General features: G+C 45.9%; 1 protein-coding gene across 3 annotated transcripts in view; it reads right to left on the bottom strand.

The window, feature by feature from the left end:
* Positions 1 to 12,995, bottom strand: part of COL4A6 (collagen type IV alpha 6 chain) — a 134,000-nt gene that overhangs the window by 53,907 nt on the left and 67,098 nt on the right. The window contains exon 1 of one of the 3 annotated variants that reach the window (XM_084534335.1): positions 2,627 to 2,754. The exons of the other annotated variants lie outside the window; for them this stretch is intronic. The gene's annotated coding sequence lies outside the window, so the exon portion shown is untranslated. Of the gene's footprint in view, positions 1 to 2,626; positions 2,755 to 12,995 lie in introns of those variants that run through there. 3 annotated transcript variants of the gene reach the window in all.

The following is a 12,995-nucleotide window of genomic DNA, read 5'->3' as shown; positions in this document are numbered from 1 at the left end:
TATATATTTATCAAAAACTACGAGAATCTAGAGCATAGTTACAATTGCTCCATTCATGAGCAACCCAGAGCGATATGCTGTGCACAACAGTGACCTGCAGAGAGGAGGCAGTCCATGGGTAGTGCCAGCTTCACTCTGCATCCTCCTTCATTCCTTACTGTCCTTGCTTCTGGCAGCACTGTCCTCATCCTCAAACACTTTGCTGTCTGCTTTCAAGTTTTCTGTTTAAAGTTGTCTCTTGCTCAACAACTTCTCCATTTCAATCAGCCGGTTAAATGGGGTCTCTGTTTTAACTGCATCTACCAATTGCTCTTTGCAGGAAAAACAATATGGACAAACTTCAGAAGCACAGCAGGGCTTAGGAACTGGGCTCACACAATTTGCAACACCTGGCCACAGGCTTTGCAGCATCTGTCACAGATATATATATATTTATATAATCTCTCCAATAAATTTGCTAGGATAAGGCACGCTATTTTTCACAAACCACTTAAAGAGGTTTTGCCTAACTCATCATTGAGAAAGATACCACACTAATTATAACTATTAGACAAGTCCCTTGGGGAAAGCTGGCTTGTAGTCACAGTGCCTTGGTGGGCTGCTACAGAACAATCAACAACAATTACATTTCTGTGCTTAGCAAGTCCTATCAGGACTGCTGCCCATGAAACCACAGCTTCTGACTCTCCAGGTTTACCTACACCCTTACACGGTTTCTTCAGGGATCAAGAAGAACATGGAGATTTGTGTTTTCTTCCCTTCCACTTGTCCCTAGCACCCTACAGACCAAACCCCAAAGCCCAGCGTGTTTCTAAAAAGCTGTTCACCCGACCAACTACAATGAACTTTTTGCTACCTCCCTGTCTGGCTGGCATTTCCAAGCTGCCTTCTTCGTGGATTCAAGTGACAGAAGATGCATTGTTGCAAAAAATGTTGTCAGTAGAAAATTAGCTGTATTGAGCAGTGTACTGAACAAGTGAAATCTTGCCAGTGTCGGGCCTGTTAAGACTATTAAAGGGACATTGTATCTAGAAAGGCAGGATGGGTTCAGCCGCATGCTGAAGCCGAACAGACTCCAAACCTCCTGAGGGTCTGCTGGGTCCAGATCTGTTAATTTGCTTTGGGCTCCTCTCCAGCTCTTGCTTTTGCAACCCAATTTTTAAATTTATAATTCCCCTTGGAAGCACAAGCTTTAAAAAGTTGGTGTTTTCTCGTAGACAGGCCACGGACATGGGCAGGGAGCAGATCTAGTAGCAGCACTGCCTGTGCCAGCATTTTCCAAGTGCTGCGGGTCCTCAGCAGAGTGTTGAAGTCTTCTCTATTGCAAAGAAGCAGCAAATGAGGAGGAAGAGCTGCACAGCCCAGAGAATGCCCATCAGCCTTACAGTGCTCTTCAGGAGCTGTGGGATTCTTTTTAAAAAAGGAAAGACTGAGACAGCAAGGAAGGAAAAAGGGAATTGGTGGTAAATAGGCAATAAAAAGCACCTCTCCAGTGGCCCACAGTTTCTAATAACATGTTGTAGCTTCCTGCTTTTCTCTTTCTGCCTGGGAACTGAAAGCCCAGCACAAGCAGGACATGTCCTGCTCCCCCAGTGACACAGAGATAAGGAGATAACGGGGATGAGGAACAGACCCAGCAGCATGAGACTATACAGTGGGTTGGTGGAAAAGGGATTACAGAAGCCCCTTCTGCTCTATGGATGACACAAAGAGCTCTCTATTTCCCTCATGCTGTGGGAACAGAGTGTGTCCTCTTGCATTGGAACATCCCCAAACATGACTTTCCAAGGGTAGAGAAAGGGACAAGGATGAAATAACTGGTAATGAAAACCAAGAAACCTTAATGCACGGAAAACAGTGACAAAGGTCTAGTAAGCACTTACCTTATGTGATGCCTTTTTGCATCTAAAGGGCCTCATGCTAGAGGCAAGAAAATAGTTCATGAACCTTTTAGGGGAACTTCACTCACTGGTGCTCTTCCGTGCAGCCTCAGCTGCAGATAAGCTATTCCCAGATTTGGTTTTTATCAGCAGCTGAACTGAATTCCCAGTCTATTTAAATCCTGGCAATTATCCTGGGTAACTAATTTCCACAAGATGCATCCAAGACCAGCTATTTAGGACTATTTTTACAGGAGCAGCCACACAGAGAAGATGCAGATATACGAGAACAACTGAAAAAAAGGCAGTTAAAGATTTCTAGCAAAGATTTAATGCCTCACACACTCCCCGAGAGGAACCAGCCCCTAATCAACAGGAGCTACAAAGAAGTTAAGGGTACCAACCTCTAGGATGCCTATTTCATGCTCATCAGTTGGATTCCCTGCTGAACACTGGATAGGCAAGAGGCTGCTCTAGTTTGTCCTGGGCTAGCACAGCAACGTCTCCCTCTTTGGGCAACTTTAGACCTCGCTCTGGTGTGTGTACTGTGGACCAGACCCATCCATTTCCAGATGTGGCAATGCCAGATCAAACCCATTTTACAATTATATTTGAGGTTTTGATCATTCTAAGAAACCTCAAAGTATTGCTTTACTTTGCATAGATTCAAAAACCTGCAAAATCTTTTCTGCCAGGCAAAAACTTTTAATCTGTAAGTGGTATCTGAATAGCTCAGAAACACTCACTTCATCACAGCTGCAAACACAGTCTTGTCCTTGACTCCAAAGACTTAGTAGTTCCCACTTGATTTGACACTTCTACTTTGAAAGTGGCTATCAATGAATCATATCAGTGGGCTGATATGTGGAAATGTCACTGGACTGCGGTTTATTTGAAGAGATAAAGGTAAAAAAAATGGTTAGATATAATCCAAGCGAAGGACGATAATGTAGTGTATGACACATTTTGAGGGAGCCAGATCATTTATTTTCCATGGTAGTTACTCTAGGGCAACAACTTCTCTCTAAGGATTCTGAGGACTATGGTAATGGAGATGCAATAACACCCCAATTATTTGTTAACTAGTAGCTGCAGCTCTACTAAGGCTATTCCTCTTCTACTCTCCATGTTTTTCATGGAAGTTTCATGTGATGCTGTAAACCTTCTCACCAATTCAGCTGAAGCAGAACAACATATGTTGGTCTAAATGCTGCAAAATTATCAATAAACTAATCTTCATATTTTACTCCTTGACTTTGAATCTTTATAAAAATTGTTCAGTCCTTTCTTTGTCTATTAGCAGGTATTCTGGATAGTAATGTGGCTCTATTAAATTGATATTAGTTTTTCTTGGCGTATCTTGTAACAATTAACATATTGAGGTGAGCTGGATGCAAAAATGACTTAGTAGTAAAATAGCAAGGATTTATTTGGAATTAAATATAGCTGTGGTTTCTTTTTTTCAGGTGGCAACTAATAGAGTAATTAAATGAAAGATGACCGTGTTATTACATGTTCTCTATTTCTCAGAATGTAAAGTGAATCATTAGAATAGGAATAATAGAGACTTGGAGCGCAAATGTAACACCAGTTTTCTAAAAGCAGATTTAAATGCCTGTACCCAATCTTGCCTTCAGGAGCTTCTCTCTATCTCAGGGTCCTGAGAGATCAACCTGGTAAGATGCTGAGATAGCTGAATTTAAAACCTGAACCTTTCTTCTAACTTAGTTCGCTCTCTAAGTCATAGCTTAACCTACTCTGAACTAGCATCTGAACACTGCTTTTTTGGCTCCCTCTTATCATCCTGGAACATCTAATTATCCTACTAAACACCACTGCTGCCCAGAAGACGTGTGCCTATAAATTGGGACAAGTAAAACAGCGTGCCAGAAAAAAAAAATCTTGTCCTTTTTTCCTCTGCTCTTTCTGATGCATTACTTATGCACCTTTCCCTGTCCGATATCCAATCTTCATGCTAATACAACCAAATATTAATATTAAGTAGAACATAACTCCAAAACAAAGTCTGAAACTGGAATGTGATCTGTACTGCGTGGAGCTACCTCACTTGAGTATCTTGTATTAACAATATTAATCTGGTGAATAAAGTAGCCTTTCCTTGGGAAAAAAAAAAAAAAAATCAATTTTAGTCACCAGACCATGTCCCACATGCATAACATGCTGTTTACAAGAGAGAAACACAGCAAAAATTCTCATTATCCTCTAAGGTCATTCAGCCCCAAAGGATGCTTCCAGTTAGAAGGCAGGCGGTGAAAGTAGGCCATTCACAGATCTGTCCAGTGAGGGGGTCAGGGGCAGAACAATAGATTCTCTGCAAGCAGCTTCCCCTACATTTTGCCTCTCAGAGCCTTCCCAGCATGTTCCTGGCACTTCAGAAAGGTCTGCGCGGCTTTCCTTGCATGGATCTCTCCGCTGCAAACAAAATTATCTGTTTGAACAGATAATATTAGTTAAGATTTAAAGCTCAGATGGGAACCATTTGCTTATTCATGACAGAGAATTAAGAAGAAAAACTCTTCCCAGAGACCTGTTAGACAGCAGAGACGAGGGGAGTTTTGCAAGCACGTAAACAACTCACTTTAAAGGGGAAAAAATGGAGTCTGTGAATTTTCATCTACACGTTGCTTGGAAGTGCCCAGCCCAAAGCAGGAGTGGAAGGTAGCAGGGGCCTGTAAACCTACAAACACACCGCCTGGCGAGGTTCCAGTTATCTCTAGAGGCTTAAGCAGAGCAGGTCCAGGCAAAAATTTCCCTGCAGTGCCTGATAACAAGAAGCGCCAGGCAGCCAGGGGCTGGTTCACCAGGCAGCGACAGAGAATCACTGCAATCAGTAAAAATAACTTCAACATCAGGGAGAGGAAAAAGAGATTTTTCATTTGTCCTAGTAAGTATTCCATATTGATCAAGATAAGGGTGGAAATGAACTCTTCACCTACTTGAATTCCCACTGGCTAAGGTATATAGAATAACTGATCAATACCAAAGTTGCTCGTCATCACTTAAATTGTATGTTTAAGTCCTTGGACATTTACTACGTGGCTGTATTAACACTCTAAAAAGCTTCATTCATTTGTTGGTATAAACTACACTTCCAGTCTGCTTAATCTTTGACGGACAGGTCTCATTGTCCCTGAAATCCCTCGCCACACAATACAACAAAGCCTTAAATGACTGGGTAGGCCTGGCCTGCTACCCACAGTGCCCCGCGCTTCCTGCCCCTCTATCCCTGGAATTCATGACCACGCAGATTACTAAATTACACACTAGGCCGGGGATTAAGCAGGGCTCTTTGTATGGGAGCATCTGAGGTCTGGAAGAAGATTTTACCTGTCACGGTCTGTGCTCATTAGGCCTTGATGAGAGACAGAAGGAAGCGGTGCTGCAGAAGATCACAAACGCTGGTGCGTGCTAATCAGTGAGCTGGATATGATGACAGGGTAGCCTGCCTGGTGCTGCCCTGCACACAGGTCTAGGAGCTTTGCACAGACAATAACCAGCCCACTACTTCCAGAGCAGCCTCAGCAGCTACTTCCCTCTCAAAATAAAAGGAGAAAATGTTCCCTGTTCTGACAGACTGTGAGCCAGATAATGGCTCTACCAAGTAGAACCGAAATGTCTAAGGGCTAGGAATGCATCCCGCAGTTAAGCAAACATACCAACAAGCCAAAGGGAGGGGTATGCTAGCTCATCAGTTGTTTTAAATTAGCTACTAATCAAAGCTGGAGTTGCTTCTGATTGCTTTCAGAATGGTTATGAGTTACATATATGAAAAAAAAAAAAAAAAAAAGGCTTGAATTAACAGCTTAAACACTTCAAAGATATCAGGTATCTCAAATATCTTTTACCTATTTGCACATGCTAAAATCACACTGCTTCTCACTTGAAAAATCATAAGCATTTAGTTGGTCTTAATTCTGATGTCCAGAAATGACAGAGGAGAGTGGTCTTTATCCAGCTGCACCTTACAGATGGCTGGCAACTCCTGCCTTTGGCTACAGCTGCCTGGAAGTTCAGTAGTGAGAGCGAGTTATGACAGCCAAGAAGGTGTAATAATGGAAATCAGCAGAAATCTATAGAGTAGCAGAGCTCATTTTACAAAAACAAGACTTTATTTTCCTTTGGGAGTAGGTGTCACTTGTCTTGTGTTCCTTCTCTTTCCTTGCACATTCTTCATTTCAAACAGCAAACATTGTTTTAGTTATGTTGATGTCATCCATACTAGTCTGAAGGAGGCTATTGCGTTTCTCACTAATTTGCACTCACTTGGAGCTCAGTGGATAATAGAAATTATCCAATGCCTCAGAGATACAAAGTTTACAGCATAATCGGGCTTATGGGTTTGTTTCAGAAGGCAAACTATATTCAGTATATTTAGTTAGTAGACTACTACACTGCAATACTGTGATGCTTTGGTTCAGCATCATCCTATTACATCAAAGAGCAGCGTTATTACATGCAAACATGACGACATCATTTTAGAGGAACCACGACAGCCTCAGATCTGCAAAGAGCCTCCTAGCAGCTCATAAAGAAATACAAAACCCCAGAAACCCTGGGAGGACAAGCACTGGAAGTGGATGCTGCTCTGCACAGACTCAGTAGGACTCTGCACAGACTCAGTAGGACTCTTTGGAAGTTGCTGCCAGTGTTACTTCTGCAGCCAAAACAGCCACTGTTGAGCTACGCAAACTACCCTGAGCTCTTTCCCTAGAGCCACTAGGCAGGGAGCAAGCATTTGACTGCTGTTTGAGAAAAATAAGCAAAGCATACTTTAAATGAGTAGAGAAAAAAGAATCCTCTATTGATCACTGCAGCAAAATGACTTTGTACTTCCCTCATTCATGAAATGATTCCAATTTCAGTTAAACCACTGTTAACTACAGCAATGTTTTTCTGTAGGATGTTCTTTTAAGCCTCATGACATGGTGTATTTGCATAGTGTGCAATAAACTTGCCCTCAGCCACATGCATGCACACACCATGCCCCTCTGGACACCAAATTAAGTTGCTCATAAACCCTGTAGGCATTCACGATGGCCTTTTAGCCAGCAAGAAGAGCAAAACAGTGGCTATGAGTTAATGCACTCTCTCATTTCAGACCTCTGAATAAACATTCACTTCTATGGAGTTTCACATCACCTGAAAACTCCAGCATCTTCTCACCGACATCAATGCAGACAAGTGAAGTATAACTCTGAAGTCAGAGGCAGAAGAATCCAGCCCGGTATGCATCACTCCTTCACTGCCATTGCTGTTGCCAGTCCAGCTGAGCTTTGTCTGGCAGAATCAGCAGAAATGTCTTCTATCTGTTACTGCCTCGAAATGCCAGCACTGCTAGCACCGGCAGACCAAAGCCTAAGAGGAATCAATCATGCCCCTGAGGAAGGATAAAGGTGCAAGCCTTAGAAGCAGAATAAAGGAAAGGGAAGAGAAAGAAGATATAAGATGTTAGAAATAGAGAAGAGGCACAGCTCTACTGTCCACCTTCAGTTTGCAACAGACAGAAAGTGAAAGTTACGCATGAATTAAGCCCCCAGGAGTCAACAAACAGCCCTCTGACCTGTCTCACCTTGCGGCAAGGGAACGAACTGTCTCCTTGCTCCCACCATGCAACTGAGCACTGAGAATGAGCACAGGAGACACTTGCTAGAGGTTCTGAGACAAATCTGGTGGCTACTTCCCTGTTTTCGTTATTTTTCCAAACACTAAAGCTAAGAAACAGTCACAAACACCGAGTGTCAGTCTACTCTCTGGAATAGGCAGGCTGCAGAGTCTGGGTTTCATTGCCCCGCTTCTCACGGAGGACATGCCTGAGCACAGGACTTAAATCCCAAACATTAGGAATTTACTTGAATCTCAGAAGTTGCATCATCTTCTCTTTTCATTCCAGAAACATTTTTTTTTCTGCTGATACAAGTAATGTTGTAGCATCAAAGCTCCTACCTGTCAACTAAAATCCCAGCTATTTTCTCCTGGGGAAGAAAAATTAAACTGTCCATGGGCTGTGTCTGTGTCTAAACTGGCCACTTGCCGAGGCGATCGGCTCTGGAGCAGACACATTCAGCAGCGGAGTGGGGGATTGGGAAAGGCAGGGCTTTTTTTCCAGCATCGAGGCCACTCGAGGCAGCCGAGGGAGCCGCCAGCCCTCACGAGGGAGGTTTATGAAGTGTACATGTTCAAAAGCAGCCCCTAGGGAGCACGGCAACCAGGAAGGGCAAATAGGGCAGTTTGCACAGGCAGGGCGTGCTCAAGCAGGGCAGAGCATCCCTCCCTGCTCAGAACAGCTCATCTGTCAGCTGTCTGCCTGGAGCTGAACCACCATGGTCTGTGCTAGGCAGAAAGCTCTTTCTAGAAAGTCTGTGATGACCCAGACCAAGTGCCCGCTCAAAACCGAGGCAGTTCAGGTCTCCAGATGCAGGGAGTGCCTGAGCCTGTTGCTGCCCTCAGAGGGTGGTGGAGACACCGTGTGTGTGAGGTGCGAGCAGGTGGATGGCCTGCTCAGCCTGGTGGCAGGGCTCAAGGAGGAGGTGGAGAGGCTGAGGGCCACCAAGGAGTGTGAGCGGGACATAGACTGCTGGAGCGACTCCCTGCCAGGCCTGAAGGAGAGGTACCAGGCTGAGATACCCCAAATGGGGTGGACCCCCTGCCCTGTCACAGTCGAGAGTTGAGGAGGAATGGAGACAGGGCCCTGCTTGACCTCGCAGGTAACGCCCCCCCCCTTCCCAGGTGCCCTTACACAACAGGTTTGAGGCCCTGGAGCTTGAGAGACCGGTGGGTAAGGATGAGGTAGCAGGTCTACCCAGGAGGATGCCTAGGGTGAGGAAGTCGACTCCACACCTCAAGACTGCCTCCACCAAGAAAGATAGAAGGGTAATCGTTGTAGGCAACTCCCTTCTCAGGTAGGGAAAGGATGAGGCTAAGGGTCTGGACAGCAGTCCGAACCCAGGCAGCAACCCTGCAAAGCGTGTCAAGATTGGGGGAAGTACTGAGCATAGGGATTGGGGCCGGGCAGAGCACTGCATCACAACTAGGGCCACAAAAAAAGAACGGAGAGTCTTAGTGATCAGAGACTCCTTGCTGAGGGGCATTTGTCGCCCAGATAACCTATCCAGAGAGGTGTGCTGCCTTCCTGGGGCACGTGTCAGAGATGTTAGGAAGGCTCTGCCACAGCTCATTAAACCAGAGGATTACTATCCTCTTGTTGTCATTCAGGTTGGATCCCGGGAAGCTGCAACTAGAAAAATGAGGAATATTAAAAAGGACTTTGCATCTCGGGGAAGGTCATTGAAGGGATCAGGGGCACAGGTGGTGTTCTCCTCTGACCTCCCTCTGGGTGACCGGGACCCAGAAAGAAGGAGGAGAACGGGACAGGTGAACGACTGGCGGAGGGGGTGGTGTCTGGACCAAGGATTTGGGTATTTCAATCCTGGGCAGCCCTTTGGGAAGCCAGGTATGTGGGCTGCTGACTGACTTCAACTCCATAAGTGGGGCACAAGCACATTGGGGAGCAAGCTCTCTGGGCTGATCACCAGGGCTTTAAACTAGGTTTGACGGGGGACAACAGCAGTTGTCACTGCTGTCACTATTGAAGATAGTAGAGAAAAACCTCTGAGTTGTCCCATAGGATCGTCCGAGGTCTCCTCAGAGAAGGTAATGATCCCGATACCCCATCCAGAATTTTCTTCTTCTTGCATCCCCCCAGGGGTAACTGTGCCTGCTGCTTCCCTAAAGTGCCTGTACACCAACGTGTGGAGCACGGGAAATAAACAGGAGGAGCTCGAGATCTGTGCTCGGTCACGGGGCTGTTGTGGGGGTCTACTCTATCAGGAGGAGGAGGTCGATGAGGCCTTCTACAAGCAGCTGGTAGTAGCCTCACGATCACGGGTGCTGGTTCTCATGCGGGACTTCAATTTTCCAGACATCTGCTGGGTAAGCAACTCGGCCAGGCACGCGCAGTCCAAACGGTTCCTACAATGCGTTGAGGACAATTTTCTGACGCAGGTGGTGGAGGAGCCAACGAGGCGGGGGGTGCTCCTGGACCTTGTCCTTACCAACAGGAATGGGCTTGTTAGGGATGTGAAGGCTGGGGCAGCTTGGGATGCAGTGACCATGAGATGGTGGAGTTCCAGATGGAACCAGGCAAAGGAAGTAAGGCTAAAAGCAGGATTGCAACCCTGGACTTTTGAAGAGCCAACTTCGACCTCTTACAGGATCTGCTTGGGAGTATCTCATGGGATAGGTTGCTAGAAGGCAAGAGTGCATGTGGCAGCTGGGCTACATTTAAGCAGCACTTCTTCCATGCTCAGGATCGGTGCATCCCTAAGAGTAGGAAATGGGGAAGAGGAGCAGGAAACCTGCGTGGATGAGCAAGGAGCTCATCAATAAGATCAAAAGGAAGAGGAAGGTCGAAGAAATGTGGAAAAAAGGCCTGTCCTCTTGGGAGGAGTATAGATGTGTTGTCAGGGCCTGCAGGAATGCAACAAGGAAGGCTAAAGTCCACCTAGAGATGAGGCTTGCAAAAGAGATAAAAGATAAAAAAAAAAAAAAAAAAGTATTAAGTACGTAAACAGTAAAAGGAAGACTAGGGAAAATGTGGGACCCTTACTGAATGAGGGGGGTGTCCTGGTAATGGGAGATGCTGAGAAGGCAGAGATACTGAATGCTTTCTGTGCTTCAGTTGTCGCTTCAAGGACTCCCCTCCGGGACTCCTTGACCCTGGAGGGAGGAGAAAGAGTCTGGGAAGCAGAGATCTCCCACCCTGTTAACAAGGGAATGGTTCGGGAGCATCTGAGTGGGCTCCACACACACAAATCCATAGGTCCCGATGGGATGCATCCACGTGTGCTAAGGGAGTTGGCAGAGGTGATCGCTGAACCGCTCTCTATCATCTTTGAAAGGTCCTGGAGAACAGGAGAGGTGCCTGAAGACTGGAGGATAGCCAATGTCATTCCGGTCTTCAAGAAGGGCAGGAAGGAGGATCTGGGAAACTACAGGCCAGTCAGTCTCACCTCTGTCCCTGGAAAGGTGTTGGAGCAGCTTGTTCTGGATGCCATCTCCAAGCAATTGGAAGAGAAGAAGGTTATGAGGAGTAGTCAGCATGGATTCACCAAGGGCAAGTCGTGCTCGACCAACCTCGTTGCCTTCTGCAATGGCATCACCAGCTGGGTAGATGGGGGGAGAGCAGTGGATGTCATCTACCTTGACTTTAGCAAGGCTTTCCATACTGTCTCCCATGACATCCTGATAGCAAAGCTGAGGAAGTGTGGGATAGAGGAGTGGACAGTAAGGTGGGTTGAGAACTGGCCGAGCTCAGAGGGTGGTGATCGGCGGCGCAGAGTCCGGCTGGAGACCTGTGACTAGCGGTGTTCCCCAGGGGTTGGTGCTGGGTCCGGTCTTGTTCAACATCTTCATCAACGACCTTGATGAGGGAATAGTGTCTGCCCTCAGCAAGTATGTGGATGACACAAAGCTGGGAGGAGTGGCTGACACGCCATAAGGCTGTGCTGCCATTCAGCGAGACCTGGACCGGCTGGAGACATGGGCAGGAAGAAACCAAATGAGATTTAATAAGAGCAAGTGTAGAGTCCTGCACCTGGGAAGGAACAACCTGAAGTATCAGTACAGGCTGGGGGATGACCTGCTGGAGAGGGGCTCTGAGGAGAAGGAGCTGGGGGTCCTGGTGTACAACAGGCTGACCATGAGCCAGCACTGTGCCCTCGTGGCCAAGAGGGCCAATGGGATCCTGGCGTGCATTAAAAGTAATGGCCACAAGATAGAGCACAGGAAGTTCCGCACCAACATGCGAAAGAACTTCTTCACGGTGAGGGTGACGGAGCACTGGAACAGGCTGCCCAGCGAGGTTGTGGAGTCTCCTTCTCTGGAGATATTCAAGGCCTGTCTGGATGCCTACCTGGGCAGCCTGTTCTAAGGAACCTGCTTTGGCAGGGGGGTTGGACCCGATGATCTTTCGAGGTCCCTTCCAATCCCTTCAATTCTGTGATTCTGTCAAAATCCCAGCTATTTTCTCCTGGGGAAGAAAAATTAAACTGTCCATGGGCTGTGTCTTTGCTGAACAAACGAAGGAAAAGAAAAATGTTTTCCATTTCCTCATGTTACTGGATACAAGAGAATCTGGGACTTCTTCAATTCTTCAGACACTGATTTACCATTAGTATCAAATCACTACTAAGTTTGATAGCAGTTCCTGTCACCACACTACTACACAGCTCATGCTGTATTTGACAAAGAAACAACTAACAATTAAGACTATTTTATTTTCCTTTCCACTGAAGCAATGTGAAGTGCATATCCTCAAAGGCTTTATCATACTGTTTTTCAGTACTTCCAAGTCCAACAGCTTTTAATGAAAGCAAAATAGATCAGATCCTCCCGTGTTTTGCACTTGCAGAGACAATACTATCTTGAAGATATCTTATGCCACTGAATAAAAGTCCAAGTTATGCAATCTACATACCTTCAGCCATCAAACAATAGTCAAATTAGTGATTTTTTTTTTAATTAAACAAAAGAAGGCTGAAGCTTAATTCATGCTCTAATGACTAACCATAGGACATTCCACAGCTTCTTGTGGTGTTTTCATTGCTCCTTAACTCTGTTGAGAGTGTGCATAATCTAAGAACACACTCAGGTGCTCGAGTACAGACAGCTGTACATTCCCTGCCCCCCCTCCAAGCCCACATCAACTCCAGGGTAGGCTGCAAACACACCAGCATGCGCTTGCCTCAATTACTCCATACCAACATACTCTCAGACGCTTCCTCTGGTTCATGTTCCCCAATTGTCTCATCCCTCAACACTGCTTGCACGCACACTGGGGATCATTTTAAATATGCTGCGGATCCACTAAATCCCTATTGTGCCTGCAGTGAACATCAAGTCCAAATGCTCCACAGTTTAAAGCAGATGGATGAAAATCCAGCTTGGCCATTGTGTCCAGCTACAGTTTGGGATAATTCCATGGTTTTGTCCCAGCTGTGTGTTTTTCCACAAAAAAAAAAAAAGTAAATTTAATGCTTCTAAGAAAAGTTTTTTGGTGCAAAGCTTTTTCTGTCTTTTTATACAAAGCACAGTTGA

This window comes from Aythya ferina (genome assembly GCF_964211825.1).
Source record: "Aythya ferina genome assembly, chromosome: 13".
Taxonomy (NCBI): Eukaryota; Metazoa; Chordata; class Aves; order Anseriformes; family Anatidae; genus Aythya; species Aythya ferina.
Note: the sequence above shows the minus strand (reverse complement) of the source record. Positions and strands in the feature narration are given on the sequence as shown.